The sequence below is a fragment of the Polistes canadensis genome, unplaced genomic scaffold (genome assembly GCF_001313835.1).
Source record: "Polistes canadensis isolate GaletaPanama2010 unplaced genomic scaffold, ASM131383v1 scaffold_10, whole genome shotgun sequence".
NCBI classification, from domain to species: domain Eukaryota; kingdom Metazoa; phylum Arthropoda; class Insecta; order Hymenoptera; family Vespidae; genus Polistes; species Polistes canadensis.
In genome coordinates this window covers 1206466-1224484 of record NW_014569557.1, presented here as the reverse complement: position 1 = coordinate 1224484, position 18019 = coordinate 1206466, and the positions used below count along the sequence as shown (strand labels likewise).

General features: G+C 36.8%; 1 protein-coding gene across 2 annotated transcripts in view; it reads left to right on the top strand.

The window, feature by feature from the left end:
- LOC106793034 (peroxisome biogenesis factor 1) overlaps positions 1 to 17672 on the top strand; it is a 52541-nt gene extending 34869 nt beyond the window's left edge. Inside the window, exon 16 of one of the 2 annotated variants that reach the window (XM_014759620.1) lies at positions 17644 to 17672. The gene's annotated coding sequence lies outside the window, so the exon portion shown is untranslated. Of the gene's footprint in view, positions 1 to 475; positions 689 to 17643 lie in introns of those variants that run through there. The other variant, XM_014759621.1, reaches the window with a different exon arrangement.
- The last annotated feature ends 347 nt before the right edge of the window (positions 17673 to 18019 follow it).

Here is an 18019-nt window from a genome sequence, read left to right as displayed (position 1 = left end):
AAGCATAAATGTCTCGTACGCCATGGCTACATCTCAACACGGAAATGAAGCAAATCGACAGATAGGCTGTGTAGGCACATTAGAGTCACTATCTAACACCGAGACATTTAGGAATTACCAGAGAGTCGTTTACATCTTGCTTCTATGTGTTTTCCTTTTCCCGCGATTCATCCTCACCTTTTTTCTTTTTTTTTCTTCTTCTTTTTTTCAACATAAGAATGATGCGTTTGTAAAGAAATATCACGTAGAGGAAGGGGGGCGGGGGAGGGATACGTTTGTCATTTTATACGAATTTAGTTGTTGTTAACTCACGCGAAAGAGTTCTCAGCTTTTATTTTTTCTCTTTTATGTTAAAAATAAAAATACTTTAGATGATTTGATATTTTAGACTTTTAAATAATATTACGATGTATTTGAAGAAAAAATGATTTGAACGGGAGAGGAAAGGATAATAAAAAACGTAATCGATTTGTAGGAATGAAACGAGATGAACCCTTATCGCGGTAGGTTGCGATGTCGTCGTGGTACAATGATAATCGAAAGGGAGGTGGAAAAAAAAGGGACACGCGAAATCCCGTGGAGAAGTACGAGAAGAGGCACTCGATGACAACGGACAAGAAAACGAAGAGACCGAAAGAAGCTCTTCCCTTTTGTGCTTTTGTGGCTAATGCGATCCAATTCGGATCCTGGCTGGCTTCATACGCCGCTATCAGAATCCTTAAATCCTGTTTGCGTTCATTGTCCAGCTACTGACTGGCTTTTCGTCCTTTCAAAACATTGCCGACCCTTTTCTAGAAAAACGAAGAGGGTTCATTTCTATATCCGACCAATCGAGTGGATCCGAGAGAGTAACTTTCTTCTATCAGAGAGAAAACAAAAAGTTCCTTTCTTTTTGTGACGATAATTCGAAAAATATTTACCATCGTACGATAACTTATCGACCAATTTGTTTTATCCAAAAGAAGGAATCTATCTTATCGATGACCGTACGACATTATCAACGGAGAATTGAAGAGTACAATGTTGCATCGATAACGGATAATAGAAATTTTATCTTTTGCCACAGCTCTTTTACTGTATTTATTATAAATTTGAACTTTCGTTTTAACTTATTGTTTATTATCACTCATTGTTGAAATAATTTTACGTTTGCAATAATCATCGTATTATTATTTTACAATTTAATACCAAGAGAGTTCTGTGTTATCGATTGAGTTTCTTAAAAATTGAGCAAAATATGATAGAATGCAGTTTACATAGTACGTCAATTACGTTATATCTGAATATAATAATTAATTTGACGTTTAAATAACGTTGAAATATTTTTCTTTTAATTGCCCGAGTGAATATATTTTCTATTAGTTTCGATCGATCATTAAACAATTAATTAATTAGTGCCATTTAATCGTATTTTGTACGTACGCAATTTGTTGATTGATCGATGCTAAATTCGAAGTAATTAAAGTAATTAAAGTAAGAAAACGTATCGCGAAACGATAACGTAGACCGACTATGAATACAACGAAAATCGAATGATCTCTCTCTCTGTCTGTCTCTCTCTCTCTCTCTCTCTCTCTCTCTCATAATCAGTCTGAAAAATTTGGATGCAATACTATCGTGTCACTGTGTCGTCGTGCTTAATTGGCTCGTTATATTAATTGAATTTTATTATCTTATGATGGGACAATGGTGCACCGTTGAACGAACCAGATTAAATGAACGGCGGGTACGCATTTTCCGCGCTTGATTACCAAAAAATGTTTTACAGATGTTCCTCGAGTTACGCTTGAAAAAACCCGCGTTGATTCAAGCGGCATAAATTCGTACAAAATGCTTGGAAAATATACTTTTTTCTCGCATACGAGTTATCCATTCTCTACCTCTCTCTGCACGATTTAAACAATATAAAAAACAAATCGTAAAAATAAATTTTTATATATTTCAACTTCACCTTTTAACACACACGAAGGTACCACGAACGAATTCAATTATTTCTTATAAAATTAATACATTTCATTTGATTTGATTTGATTTGATTCTCTTTTCTTTATTTTGTTTTTTTTTATCTATTTTATTTGGCAATAATCGAGGAATAAATCGTAAATCAAATGTAAGAAAGTTGTATATTGTTAAGACAAATGGCCTTGGAATCGCAAGAATCGGAAAGAAAATCTACGAGAACGCATCTCGTGCGGGGTAGCTTTGCAATCTCGACGTAAAACGGGTCACCTTTTGGCTACATTTTGCGCTGAAATTGATTTATGCCAGTGACAGCTAACGCGTCCATTGTGTCCCCCCCTCGTCTGTTATTGTCCATTCAAACAAATTGACCACCGTCGGTCCGGTCTAGCATTGTCGGTCCATTGAACAATCGACGGAAAGAAAAGGGAGAAAAATGACTATGCGAGGGCATCCGGATCGGTCCGCGAGCAGATGCAAGGAACATTTTTTTTCACATTTTTTTTCCTCGAATAATCATTAGGAAAGATTTTATTTTTAAATTTTTAAGAAAGTATCATCAACGTTATTGATCAATTTTATTAACATAACGACAAATTTACATGGAATACTACAAACTTATTTTTCTTCTAAATTTAGTTTTACATATTATTATATATAAAATTGGTTATGTATAAACGTATGTTTTATTTAAATATTATTTATATATATAAAAACATTGAGGAATTGAAAAGGATCGTAAATTTGTAAGGCTCGATCGAAGCTGGTCTCGCGTAATATACGGGCCACCTACGTGACTCGCGTCATTCTGTGGAAGGACATATGGAAGCTTTTTCTGTGCTTTCGTCGAATCCCAAAGTGACCATACGCTTTACAAAATACCTTTGTCAGACGAACAATGGCCGAGTGGAAACATTTTATCGTGGACTTTAATGGTCCCCATGTTCGATACTCCAACGCGTATTCGACTTTCGAAGCACGTGCAAATCATTTTCATCTTTATCAAGAGTTAGAAGAGGGAGATAGGTATAATGATAAAGAGAAAGAGAAAGAGAAAGAGAAAGAATGAAAGGTCGAAGGGTATACGAAGCTGTTTATAGAAAACGATCAGTTCATAAAACGTGACGATCTTCTTATCGAAGAGAACAAGTTTGCCCTTTTTGATTTTTTTTTTGTTTTTTTTTTTTTCAAGCAAATCTTTTTATACGTTCTGTCATCGACGTTTCGTAAAAATTTATTTGGATAAATTACGATTCGTATTTCATATCTATCTTTGATATTTTGTTAAAACCACTCGGTCGTATAAGAATGGTAAAAAACATTTTCTATATTAAAAATCTACGACTTGTCCAACGTTCGTTTATTCGTTCGTTCGTTCGTTCGTTCGTTCATTCGTTCACAGTGCGTTCGTTTACCACGGGTGAAAGAGTAACGTAATTACATTGAACTAATTAGCCGTTTATGTTGTTTAATTATTTCTAATTTGATACGTAATTGCTCGCAAATGACGATAGGTGTGTAATAATTCTCCGACGAGAATCCTCGCACAATGAGTTGACGACGCGTTTTTCTCTACGAATATTTTTTCTTTCTTTTTTTTTTATATATATATTTTTGTATATTTCTCTTTTTTGTTTTTTTTAGAGTTTTTGTTTTTTACCTACCTCGCGTACAACGATCCCTTCGAAGCAATTACGCGTTCTCCGTTACTCCGTTCGGACAAAATCGTCCGTTACGACGTTAATTATCGTTACGCTAAGGTAAATTTAATCGGTACTAGTTCCACCGAAAAAGAGAGATCTTTCTCTTCATAAACAATTTTTTTTTTCTTTCTCTCGTGTCTCTTTTCAATTTAGGAAAAGAAAAAATTCAAGAAAAAAGTATCTCGAGAAGAATCGAAATGATTTTCGAGTATTACGGGTTAAAATGTATGTAATTGGAAATACATGGTTACGGTATGTGAGAATAATCGTTTGATCGACAATAAATGACATCCATTTGATTTGCTTTTTCTTCACCATCTAGAACAAATTTCAAATCGAGTGAGTTAACCTTCGAAACATTTATATAGATCGTGACGAACAATCCGGACGTGTACCAAACGAAAAGAAATAAGAATGTTAATGTCTAATTTCTATCTATTATTAACCATTTAAGGATTTTAAGATTTCTAAGCAATAAATAAATTACAACAGAAAAAAAGAGAATGATAGAAGGAAATAAAAGAGAAAAATTCTTTAATAATAATAATAATAATAATAATAAAGGAATAATATAAACGAATGATATCAGCGTTTCAGTACAATCCCACGTTTCGTTTTCACAACTACTACTCTGGACTACCGCCTATAATCACGATCCAGGTCAAGTCGTTGATACCAAAAGACAAAGCAAAAAGAAAGAACAGTAAAAAAAAGGACAAAATAAAAAGAAAAGTAAGAAAAAGAAAAAATAAGAAAAGAAAAAGAGAGAGAGGGTGAAGATAGATGGGCAGAGAGGGTATCTTTATCCAGTAGAAGGAAAGGGACTCTTCTCCTCCTCACCGTCGTCGTCGTCGTCGTCGTCGTCGTCGTCGTCGTCGTCGTCGTCGTCGTCGTTTGTCTTTTTTCTCTTCTCTTTGCACGGGGGCTCACCTTTAGCTTTCTTTCTCTTTCTCTCTTTATCTTACTACCTCTGTTACCACCATCGGCTGGTGCTGGTGCTGGTGCTGGTGCTTCTTCGGCTGTAGCGTCTCTTCCAGCGGCACTTCCTCCCTTTCTCAGCCACGAAGCCGCCGTCTTTTTCTTCCCGGGGGCTGGTGCCTTTATAAGACGACAAAAGAACATCGTGGCACAGTCAAGATGGCGGAGGGATAACCGAGAGAGGCACCAGTAGCAGTAGCAGTAGCAGCAGTAGTAGTAGTAGTAGTAGAATCATGAGCGGAGCGCGAACAACAGAGTGAGAGAAAGAAAGAGAACGAAAAGTAGAGAAAAAGTGACAGAGAAAGAGAGAGAATGGTGGATGCGACAGAAGCAACGGCGGAGCCTTTCCTCTCCCGGCCAGCCACCCCCTTTCAGCCCCACCTCTACCTCTGAACCCCCTCTCGACCCCCTCTCAACCCCCTCTCAGCCCCCAACTCTCTCCACCTCCTTCTCCAGGCCACCCATCCACCCACACCATTGTTGCCACGAGCAGGAGAGACAAAATGAACCCGATTGTTAGTCCGGGAGGCATCATAATGAACGCCCATTCACGGGGAGACACCAAATGAGCTCCCGCGTCTTGTCCCGCGGCTTTGTCCACGATACTTTTAATTCTCTGCTCTCTCTTTGTCTTCGTCCGGAGACTCCTGGGCTCGACCTGCTGCTATTTTCTCCCTTTCTCTCTCTCTTTTCTCTATTTTCTCTCTCTCTCTCTCTTTCTCTATCTATCTGTCTCTCTCTGTTTTTGCTCTTTCTCTCTGACTCTTTTTTCCATCATTTCACCCTTCTTCTTCTTCTTCTTCTACTTCTTCTTCTACTATTTCTTCTTGTTCTCTCGGCTGCTTATATATTTCGTGTTTCAGACCGCGCCTTTTATCCCCCTTCCCTTCCCTTCCCTTCCTTACTCTCTCTCTCTCTTTTTTTCTCTTTCAAATCGACTTTGTGCGACCCGTTGCCCACCCTCGCCTACCGAGAGCCGGTGCGTCTTTTCGTGTCGAAGCATTGCTGCTTCAATGAGGAAAAAGAGAAAAAAAGGAAGGAGTCTCCGCGACCGAGAGAGTTCATATCGTGCGAATACATTGTACGCACCTATGCGAGAGAGAGAGAGAGAGAGAAAAAAGCGAGTCCTTCGATGCTTTTTATTCTCACCTTGTCCATCATCCTTTGTATTTTCACCGCGAGCGTTCCAACTATCGGTATCTCTTTCTCTATTTCTCATTCTTTATTTCTTTTTCTTTATTCATTCTTTCTTTCTTTCATTACACAATATTATAACCCTTTTCCTCCTCCTCCTCTTATGCAAGCTTTTTCCCTATTTTCTCCATCCCTCCCTCCCTCCTAGCCACCCACATCTTCCTTTTTTCCCTCTCTCTTTTTGTTTCTTTTTTCCTCGTTCTCTGTCTTTCTTTGAAAATCATTCTTTCTTCTTTATAATCGAGCACAGGCATGCTCCTCCTTCTATACCAACGAGCTAACAACGAGAAATGATCATACGCTTTTCGAAACGCGGTCTTGATCTTTTATCAAGTAAACGATAAATAAGACGTTAAGATATTGTTTAAGAGGTTCTTTTTCTTTTCCTTTCTTTAAACGCATTCGATTCCATCATTCGTTTCTTATTTCCATTGTTTGGAAGAAAAATGATCCGGAGAATTTCATTTTTTCATTTGATTTCTATATAACAAAGTTTACTGTTCAATGAATTAATATTATACCGTTCTATCTCTGTATACATAACATATTTCATTATTTAAGCATAACGTGATCCAATTCTTAGAAACAAAGATGTTTTACATATTAAATATATTTGTTTATATTTAAAAAAAAAAAAAAAAAAAAAGGAAAAGATAAATCATTCATCAAAGGGTCATCTATTCGTGGAATCATAAATGATTAGTATGAATGCGACTAAAGTATTTTAAATACTACTTACATATTTCAAATGCTACTGTTCAACGAGTCAGTATTATACTGTTCTCTACCTGTATACAAGGTATACTTTGTTAAGTTCGTGTCTAAGCTACTTTGTCTTTTGTTAGAACAGAGAGAGAGAGAAGCAGCCACAGACACAGATAAAGAGAGAAAGAGAGGATGCATGAAGAGCTTCTTGGCGTAAGAAGAAACTCGCGCGGGCGTGGAGAAAGGAAAATGAAAATATTATTGCTCGATCCACGCGTCATGCATAAATGCATCGATCTCGCACGCGGCTCTTCTCTCGGTCTGGCTGTCACTTCGCACAGGCAGCTGTGCAAACAACGATATCCATAATATTAAAGTCACAAGCAATGGCTTATTAGCCGTGCCCGTATGCCCTCACTTCTACATTCTTCCATCTCCGGAAATATCTATGTATGATATCTGTTTCTTCTTCTTTTTTTATATAATATGTAGCGTATATAGACTTTAGACATTTTTTTTACATTAGATACCGAAGTAGACGTGTCATTGTCGATTGTCAATACACGTTACTTGGAATTAAATATTTCCGATTAAATCGTATCTCATTTATTATACTACTAATATTTAATTATATTATTTAACATTTTATAACGCTAATTTTTTTTGGGAAATAAAAGATATTAAAAATATAGGAATGTAAAATATATTATCTACTATAGTGTGCAAAATATTAACGGTACAAGGGATGTAAAGCACGATTGGAATTAAATAGAAAAACTAAGTATTGATATATGCAGGTACGTGTTTTTAAAGTCACACGACAATACACAGAGGGTTCATTATTTTTTTTATTTTAAATATATTAAATATTTTATTTTTATCCGTACGAAATGAAATATATTTTTTGAACTCGACAAAATCGTCCGTCCTTAAAGGAGATTAAATTTCATTCTCCCTAGCGTGAAATAAAAAGGAGGGTTATTGCTTTGATACAGGATGAATAATAATTTGTTAACCATTGTGGAAAGAACAAAACGTTTTTTTCTCTCTCTCTCTCTCTCTCTCTCTTTCTCTCTCTCCTCCTCTTTCCAAACTTTGATTCTACGAGAAAGCGGAGAGAAAGTTCAGGTATGAAGAAACGAAAAATACTTTCGGAGGGTGAAACTAACGAAAAGACAGTTGATAAATCCATGCGAGTATCGATCACTTTCGATTCGATTTCATGCGATTAGGTACGGTACGCGTACGCGTACGTTTTCATTGGAGGTAAAAGCAAGAGGGGTGTTGTGTGTCCCTTTTTCTATGTTGTATTTTTTTTGCCTACTTTTTCTCCTTCTATCGAACTATCGAAACTTTTGGATTCATGAGACTTTTTTTTTTATCCTCTTCGGGTTCGATGTCTCTCACCTCAACCGAGGCTCATAGAAAATGGAGGGGTTGAAAGAGAATCTGTGCTGTTAGGGGAAACATTTTTTTGTTTGCTTTTGAAGTTCAGCGAGAGGTATAAGGTAACTCGAGGACTGAAAGAAGCTGGACTATCTCCAACGTGTCGCCCTTATTTTTAATCTCTTTCTTTTGCTTTCCTTTTCATTCAAATCCTCTTGTAGAATATCAAAGTATTAGAATTTATTTTATTAGAAAAATCGTATTGAGTCTTATGAGAATTTCGATCTATATATACGACGTATATATATTTAAATCTTTGATCATTCCGTAAGTCTTTTGCTTTTTTCTATTAAGTTTTACACGCACATCGATAAGTAATTAATAAAATACAAAATATGATGTATATGTAAAAGTACGAAGATAAAGAAAGAAAATTGTAGGGACTACTTGATAATATCAAAATATAAATTACCACTCGGAAGTAGTAAATCAACCAACTAACAGCTATACCAGCTTGTAGTTCAAATGTTGTCCAAGCCTGTCATTGAGAATTCACACAAATTTCGATCAAAAAAGGTGTTGAACACCTTTAACGATAAGACCCGCTTAAAACAGTTGTATTATATAAGTTAACGTAAAATCATTATTCGATTCTTATGAGAATTTAACGTACCTAGGAAAGAAAGGAAAATGTTTGAGAGAAAGAATAGAATGTTAGCTGATGAAAATGTGTAGTCATGTTGCTATATTGGCTGGTAGTTCCTTGCAAGCGAGCCGGTCTGACTTCGATCGGTGCTTCTGCTTGCTGGTGTTGCTGTTGGTGTTGTTGTTGCTGTTGCTGCTGTTACTGCTGCTGCTGCTGTTACTGCTGCTGTTGCTGCTGCTGCTGCTGCTGCTGCCTTCTATAGCGTGATTAATTCTATTTACCTGCAGCCGGTGCAGCGTGGATACACCCGTGGTATAATTTATCAGTTTGTCGGGCCTCATTGTCGGCCGTACGGCTCGTTGCTAATAGTCGGCCATTCAGGAATCGAGGGAAGCCATCTATTCTTATTACGAACTTCGTTGTGTCCGAGGGTCCAAGACACACCGCTACAACAACGACCTTATACTCTTTTTATCTTTTTATTTTGCTTCCTTCTCTCTCTCTTTCTTCCTTTCCTCTTATTTCTCTCTTTATCTTTTTTTCTTACTTACACACCTTTCACATTATTCTCCTTATTCCAATGGGGTGTGTCGTCCACGGTTTCTTCTAGGCTGAGTCTATATTGCGATGAGAATTTCGTTAATAAATTCATGAAATCTTCTAATAAAAACATTTCTTTTTTTATTAACACGTTCGTTGACGACTACTGCATACGAAAATGTTATAAATATTTTCATCACTTTATATATATATATATATATCTATATGCAATACATTATCTTTCGTTTTTTAATTTTACAATACCATTGCTAATGCCAAATTATTATTATTTTGTTTGTTTATTTGTTTCCGTATATATAGCAGTATGTTTTTAATATTTAAATTTAACAAAATTTTAAATTAATTATAAGTCTTATGTGGAGATTAATAACATAAGCGCGATTACGAAATTACAGCGAACGTGTTGTTCAATTTTAATATCACGAAGAATGTTATAAATGTATTAACTTTTATGCTGATGTCACGACAAAATTATACATAGAACTTTTTATTTTATTAATCGAATAAAAAAGGGGAAGAAGGAAGATACGTCGAGACACGCATAGGTATCGATAATTCTACTTTTTTTTCAGTAAGGAAACTTATAATCGATTAGGTAACGCGCGTTATGATCATGGGAAGATTTGGTGGCTGAAACAGATGGGGAATTTCGGACGATGTCACCCCTTGTCTCCGGTAGTCATTAGCCCTGTCTATTGTGTATGCTCGACTGGAAGCGAGAGAAGCTGCCGAGTCGATGGGTATCGATACTAATCGATACGCATGGCCGATCGATCTGCCTCTCTCTCTCTCTCTCTCTCTTTCTCTCTTTCTATCACTCTCGATTTACGGTGCATTCATCGGACATCCGTTCGGTTCGCAGAGGAAAGGGTCTTTCCTGGACGATCTTTTCATGCCTTTTAGGTATCGTTCGATCCTACGATTTAAACTCCCTTAATCGACTTCGAGATACTCGCCAAGTTTCTTTATCTTCTTTTATTTAATTTATTGTTTTTTATTTTTTATATATTTTTCTTTAAACATAATATATTATATTGTTATATTATTATATATATTAGGTTGTCCCATAAGTTCCTTCCTATATATATGTATATATATTATGTATTATTATATTTATTAATTATTATTATATGTATATTATATTTTGTTAATTATATATTTTGCCTATTATTCCGCGTTAAAATGTCTAGCAGCTTTTTTTTCTAAACGATCGAGATAACAATAAAAAAAACGATTGTCGCTTCGCAATTTAAAACGAAACGAAAGGATGATGTATACGCGGATACGAGAAACAATGATGAAACGAGTGAAAGGCAAGGCGTAGTAACTTTTTGATTTTTATTTTTCATTTACCTCGTTGTCGATACCTCGGAGATTACCTTGGGACAATTATATAAAAGAAAAGTAAAAGCAGGAAAAAAAATAAATGATCGTGTGAGATTCTCGTTGCGAACGTCTCATTTTCTTTTTTTCATTGGCATTTGTTTCGTAATTGAAAATTGTAGCACGGTTGGTTTACGGATGCGTGCCATTTATGATGGCCCACCATTGTCGTTCATTCGTATCGATAAAGAAATAGTCTGATATCTCTCGCTCGTTGAGATAATTCACAGAGTACACCTTAACGATAGACCCCATTTGTCATTTTTGTTTTTATTTTTTTTTTTTTTTATTCATATTCGAAGTTGTTGCCTTGCATTCGTTTCGTTTCGTTTTGTTCGTTCGAACGTTCAAGATTCAATGGGATTAATAAACAACGGGACATCAATTTTTATGACACGGTATTGTTCAAACATCGGACAAAGGTTTCATTCTCATATAGACACGCGTATAAATTATAATTTTAGCGTTGTATTACTTACTTACTTACTTACTTACATACTTACATACTTACTTTTATATTCATATATACGCGTGTTACATCGTGCGACGGTATCTAATAACCTATGATACTCGTTCGCTATTGATACAAAAAAATGGTAACATCGTTGCTAGCATTAGCTCGTTGTCATTATCTTCACGTTCAATCTAAGTAATAATCTTTTCGTTCGAGAAGAGAAAGTTTTGATGTAAAAACAAAAAAGAAAACAAGAAAAGTATCAACTCCCATAATTAAGGAGTAATGTGCACTTGCACAGTATATATAATCTTGCCACTTTGTAGATTATTATACGCCCGCAAGATCTTTCTTTTTTTTCTTCATTATCGAAGTAAAACTCCTCGTGTCCTCCCTCGTGTACGAGGATGAGAAAAAAAGGAACTCTTGTAGGAAAAGAAATGTGTAGAAGAAATAAACTTTTGCTAGCAGCTTTTGGTGCATCTACTACTTGTGCAAAAAAAAAAAGAAATCACACACACACACTTTGCTCCCATTCTCTCTCTCTCTCTCTCTCTCTCTTTTTCTAGGGTTTACGGATTTTACTCTTGTAGTACGCTTTTCGTATTGGAATCCCTTAGGTTGTGGGCATTATCATCGTACACAAGGGTATCCAGTTTTTGCCCGAGTACCATTACTACTATCTTTTTCTTTTTTCTCTTCTTCTTCTTCTTCTTCTTCGTTCTCGTTGTCGTATTCGAAGCAAAATCCCCGATGAATTAAATGCACGGATTTATACGTGTGTATACATTGTACGTACAGCTAGAAGAGAATCATAGGAAGAAGGGAGAGAATAAAATGACAAACGAGAATCGACACGATTCGCGAAAACATCCAACCCCTTTCGATAGGGAATCGGAAATCTCATAGGAAAATATTTATTTCGGAGTCTTCAACGAGACAAACTAACGAGTGAAAGAGTTTAAGAAAGAGCGATGAGAAAATAAGTCAAAATTTCAATCTTTTTCCATCTTTTGTCCTTTTCTTTGACTGGTGGTACACGAAAATTGTCAAATGTCGTTATCTTTGACCTCGTCTTTTGTTTCGTCTTTTGTTTCGTTTTTTAATCCACCTGTTCATAATTTTGTGAAACGAACGAATGAATTTCATGAAATACAACACAATCCATTTGTTTTCATTTTTTTGTTTTCAATGCATACCAACAAATTAACAGTCGAAATGTTGAAATAAAAAAGAAAATAATACGACGTATACTATGCATAGAAAATTATTTTCTACTATAGAAAGAAAAAAGAGGAAATATAAATAGCTTAGAGAGTGAAGGAGACAGAAAGAAAGATAAGCGAAGGAGAGATCTTCTTTCTCCCTCTCTCTTTTTCTTTTTTTTTGTAGCCTTTTCAAAGACCAAGATTGATTTTTCATTCCCCCGTTGGTAAGAGGTGGGAGAAGTTGGAGGTGATTAGATCGATTCAAAACTACTTGAATCGATTGAGCAACTTCTTTGATCTCGGCACCTGCTTAGACCAACCCGCCGAATTCTTCGTTAAGAAAACCGAGCTGAGAGAGATTCGTGCTGCCTCTTTCTCGATACACATTCCCTCTCGTCATCCTCACTTCATCCTTTCCTCTATCTCTATCGATCGTTTTGCACTATCATGCCGCCTTATCCCCCGATCCTTTTCGTATTCGCTCGAACGAGTAGCTATGCCCACTTAAAGTGTATTCCTCTGTCGTTTTGGATGTTGTAGTAAGTGTACACCAACTCAATGATGATGTTAATGTTGTTGATGATGATAATGATGATGCCGGAGACTCGGCACGATCCCATTGCATCCAATTACCAACGCGGGAGAAAGAATGTCGTCCAAATTTTCACCGTTTTATCGTTATATTACAAATTTTAATTCGTTCCGATAAAAACGTCATACTCGATATTAAGTTACTAAAACGCGTCGAATGCGCGTCATTTTTGTGATTAGAAATGAAAAATTCAAAATAATAAAAACACGCCAGACCTCTTTTTTTTCATATTACATTTTTGTCAATTTTTCTGTCGACTCGAGGAATCGTTAGAACCGCATCGTACTACTACTTATAATGGATATTCTTTCTCTGTCTCTCTCTTTCTTTGCGAGTGTAATTTATCACCGCTCATAACAAGGAGCCGCAAGTTTGTACATATTTCACTCCCCCTACCCTATCAGTTTCCACCCTCCTCTTCACCTCCTCTTCCTTCTTCTTCTTATTCTTCTTCTTCTTTCTCTCTTTCTGTCTCTCTTTCTCTCTCTTTCGTTCTGTTTTCTTCGCCTTGGAGGACAGAACTCACCCCAAATGAAAGAGAAAAAGAGAGAGCGGGCAAGGGATGGGAGGGGTGAGACCGAAAGCAGAAGGGTAGGAAACGTAGGAGGGGTACAGAGTAGAGACGTTATTATTTATATACGCCATTATATATCAGACCGAGTCGCGGGAATATTGTTCAAGACATCTCGCGCATACATTACCCCTAGGAAAGAGAGAGAGAGAGAGTAAATGGGGAGTAACAGGGTAGGAGAGGGGTGGGGGTCTTTTATTACCGCGACCACTTATTTGTTAACATAATATACACATTATGGCTGGCTCCACGCAGCACGCGCCATCCTACCATTCGATGTATATTCTCTTTTTCGTGTATAACTTTGTGTGTGTGTGTGTGATTGTATGTGTATAAGGAAATACAGATGTGCGTGTGTCTGACTACCGGGACACGGGGGTGGCTTTTAGACACGGTGGACGACTTTTCACGATTTTATCCCCTCGTTTCGTTCTCCCAACATGAATCCGTCTAAACAGATATTTAAGAATTGTTTCCTTTTTATTACTTTTTATCTGTGTCATAATTATTAGTATCTTATTTATGAAAGATTTATGATCGAATAATTTTAGAATGAATTTGTGAATAATTTATTGGATTTAATGACCATGCATTGAAATAATATTTTGTCTTACAATTAATGATAAGCGAAACTTTGAGGAAACGTTGACCGAAAGCAATTTGAATGTTGAACACGCGAATGGACCCTTTTGAAAAGTACCAACCGATACGTACACTTATATATTATATATATATATATAATATGTACTTAGGTATATCCGTGGAATGTATAGGCGCGCACTTGAGATTCTTGGGTTGAAAGGCAAAGCCGTGCTGGTAAGCCGCTTTGTAGCCTTAACCGTGGCCGCTTAAGAGGGTGGAAGTATATTATGGGCAATATTACGGATGAATGCTGGCCAACGCGAGAAACAGCCACTTTGGGCGATAATCTTGTTACCCTGCTTCCCCTTTCTTTCTCTCTTTATTTCTTTCCTCTTTTCATTCTCTCCGTCTCGTTCAACTTGATTTTACTCCCATATTATATTTCACACACGAAAACAAAGAAACTAACAATAGATCCCAATTTTGATCTCCCATGAATATAAAATAAAGAGCGAAAGAGAGAGAGAGAGAGAGAGAGAGAGAGAGAGAGAGAAAACAAAATGGAAGTTAAAAGAAATCATGAATCATTTTTTGAAAGTTACAAAGGGGATGTCTTTTCGAATCGATTAACGTGCCAATACGATACGGCAATAACGTTTACATGAGATTCTCGTTAAATCTCATCGAACCCTTTTTGGCGAAGAGGAGGAACGCGTGTAACGACGATCGAATTTGGAAGCCAAATTCGGTCCTGACCTGTATACATAAATCGTACCCACCGGTTACGTAATAAGTGGTCCGTGTAGACGAAGATAAAGGATGTAAGATGAAAGAAAGAGAAAGAGAGAGTGAGAGTGAGAGTGAGAGACAATATCTGGGGTGCTCACATATAATATAACAGGACAAATAAATTTAGATCGTAAAGATGTCCGTAGTCTTGTAGAAAACGGGGTGAAAATGGGCCGGAACCGTTTGGCGGCTTTTTTTTCTCCTTCCGTCGGTGCTTCTCTTTTTCTACATGGTGCGACACGTCCTACGGCAAGTATTGTTTGTCACGATTTACGATATTTCCTTAGCTCATGCCCTCCCCGTTTTGGAACGTTCAGCTTCCCGACAACGAGAGACGTCTCCATTCGCACGTGATACGGTTTCATGATGCATGGGATAAACAGAAAGGATACTAACAAAAAAAAAAATCAAGAAAAAGACTGAGATACGTGGAGACCGTTTGTGGATCATTATTTCTTATAATAGATGATACTAAAATATTATGGGGGATAAAATGTTAATCTTCTCGAATCTTTATCTATATATTCTATGAGACGTTTTTCTTTTTCTTTTATTTATTTTCTTTTCGAAAAGTACGCTCGAATCCTTGTTTAAATAAACCCTTGATTATTCTCTTGTGAATTATTGTATAATCATTTTCAATTCATTTTGAAGAGTCCCGTTGAAATTAATACAGCTTTAAATGGGTTTGAAATTATTCTTTAGATTCATACGAATTTTTCATGGAATATTGCAGAAAGGAGAGAGAAAGAAAGAGAGAGAGAGAGAGAGAGAGAGAGAGAGAGAGAGAGAGAGAGAGAGAGAAAGAATTTCAGAGCACTTACCCCTTAGGCAAGCGAAACGGTAAAAGGGTGCGCATCGAAATTGAGCCAATATTTATGTAACTAAATCGTATCGCCGTCTCGATGACGAAACTCTGTCCTCTTTTTAAATGTAAACAAATAAGAAACGTTACTTGTAAAATGGGGGATTGAAAAATCTATGAGCTTAATGTAAAGTAAAAATACGCGTTAGAGTGAGAAATACATACGTGCGAACGGAATCAGCTGTAACGCGTATAATTCTTCGTTAAATATTACGTCAAATGAATTTTCCATGAATATGAAAGCTTCTTAAATCCCATTCGAGTTAAGTAAAAGCCGCGATACGTTAAGTTTATGTAGATTTCGTGATCTGGCTTACTTGTTGCTCCGATCCGTAGAAGTGGAACTAGGGAGTTACTGTATCTACCCCCATCCCTCCCCCGCCCGCCCCTTTCTACCCCAAACCCCCCGCAGTGTAAGGTAGTAAAATATTCAGTGCTTTCGGAATAATTTACGTGACTCCTGGAATAACTTTGGATTCGTTTACAGCGGCTTAACAGGTGTAACGAAAACCGGTGTAACGGGCTCTTACGTCTAAGCGCAAACTTGCCGACATTTTGTCGCTAGAGTAGCACCAGTAGTTACTCGTTCGATGGGTTTAACCGTTGCCACTGCTTATGTTAAAACGATCTAATCTCAAGTACGATTCGTTAATCTTAACCCTACGTGATTGGAATAAATGTAAAATTATTTACGATTCAATTAGTATTTAAATGTCTAACACACACACACACACACACATTTATTCATTGATAATAATTTATAATAAATAAATGAAGAGAGATTATATATAATACGATGATATAAAAGAATGATGTACCTTCTAAACGTAGAAAATATAAAAAAAAAAAGAAACAGGATTATATCGAATTTTAGCTGTATATATCTAAGAAAGTTGCGATGGAATCATGGTGGGTGTGGATAAGAGGACATTTAAAGACAAGGAGGAAAGTAGTGAAGTGTTTGAAATAGAGGGAGAAAGAAAAAGAAAGAGAGAAGAGAGGGAGAGATAGAAGAAAAAGTAAAAGAAAAAAAAAGAAAATGAGAGGAAAAAAAAGGTAGAGACGATCAGTCAACGGTGGAGGAGAAAGAGGAAGGGTCGAAGGGGTGGGGAATCTCGGATGAGCTTGGAAAAAAGTGACTGGAGAGAAGCGAACGGTCGAGTGGAGGAAAGGAAAGAAAGGAAGAAAGGAAGAAAGAAAGAAAGAAGGCTTGGTGAGATGAAGGGAGTGGAAAAGAATCTCGACGAGGGTAGGACCAAGAAGCAACGTAGGAGGGCCGAGAAACGAGACATAAATGGAAGGAGGGAGGGAGTTAAGAAAGAAAAAAAGAAAATGAAAAGTGAGTAAGAGGTGGTAGGGCTGAACGTTGAGAGAAGCCGGAGTACGGATGAGACATTAGGTTCAAGTTTTAACGACATTTTTCTTGCTTTCCAAGTTTTCTATCGAGAGATAGGGAGAGAGAGAGAGAGAGAGAGAGGGAGAGAGAAAGAAGAAGAAGAAGAAAAAAAAAGATGCAGCAAATATCGTGCGAATGTGCATCCCGGTTGTGAATGTGCATTTGCACTTTCTTCTCGGTGTTCGTAAAGTAAGTATGCACAGAGTTACGGCCGGAGGTGCTGAGAAACTCCCAGTTTTTCCTCCCTTCTTTTTCTTTTTCTTCTTCTTTCACTGTATCACCTGAAAAGTGAGAGAGAGAGAGAAAGAGAGAGAGAGAAAAATGAAAGAAAGAAAGAAAAAAAAAAGTGTTACGAGATTACAGTAAGCACCGTGAACTTTTTCCCTCTTTGATCTCCGTCAAAGATTCGCGTCTTTTCGTTAGAAAAAGAGAGCGAAAGTTTGCCTGCTCGGATTTCACGAAAAATTTGTAAAAAAGAAAAGGAGAAAAGAGGAGAAAAAAAGAGAGAAAGAKAGAKAGATAGATAGAGAGAGAGAGAGAGAGAGAGAGAGAGAGAGAGAGAGAGAGAGAAATTATTGTTGCTCGGCCCGTTACAGAAAGCAAATTGTTTCTCATACTTTCTTCGTTTGATTCTTTATTTTCTATATCTCTGTTTTTTTTCTTTCGCTTAGAATTCGTCGAAAGGACGAAAACGACGTCGAAACGGCGACGAGGACGAGGACGAGGACGAGGACGACGACGATGACAACGAAGACGACGACGACGAGAACGAGGAGCAGCAAGCATATTGATGGAAGAGAAAAAAGGGCGTCGCTATGAAAAGGACAAACGGGATAAAGGGAGGAGGACGTCGAGAATTTAATTTCGCCTTATTAATTTTCTAGGCGTAAAAAGGTTCTCCTAAAGATTTTTCACTTTTCTCTTCTAGTTTCTTTTTCTTCTTCCCACTTTTTTCTTCTTATACTCTTCGATTTAATGATTTTAAATCTTTCTATTTTTCTTCTTTCATTCCTTTCCTTTTTGTTTGTTTTTTTTTAAGATAAACGC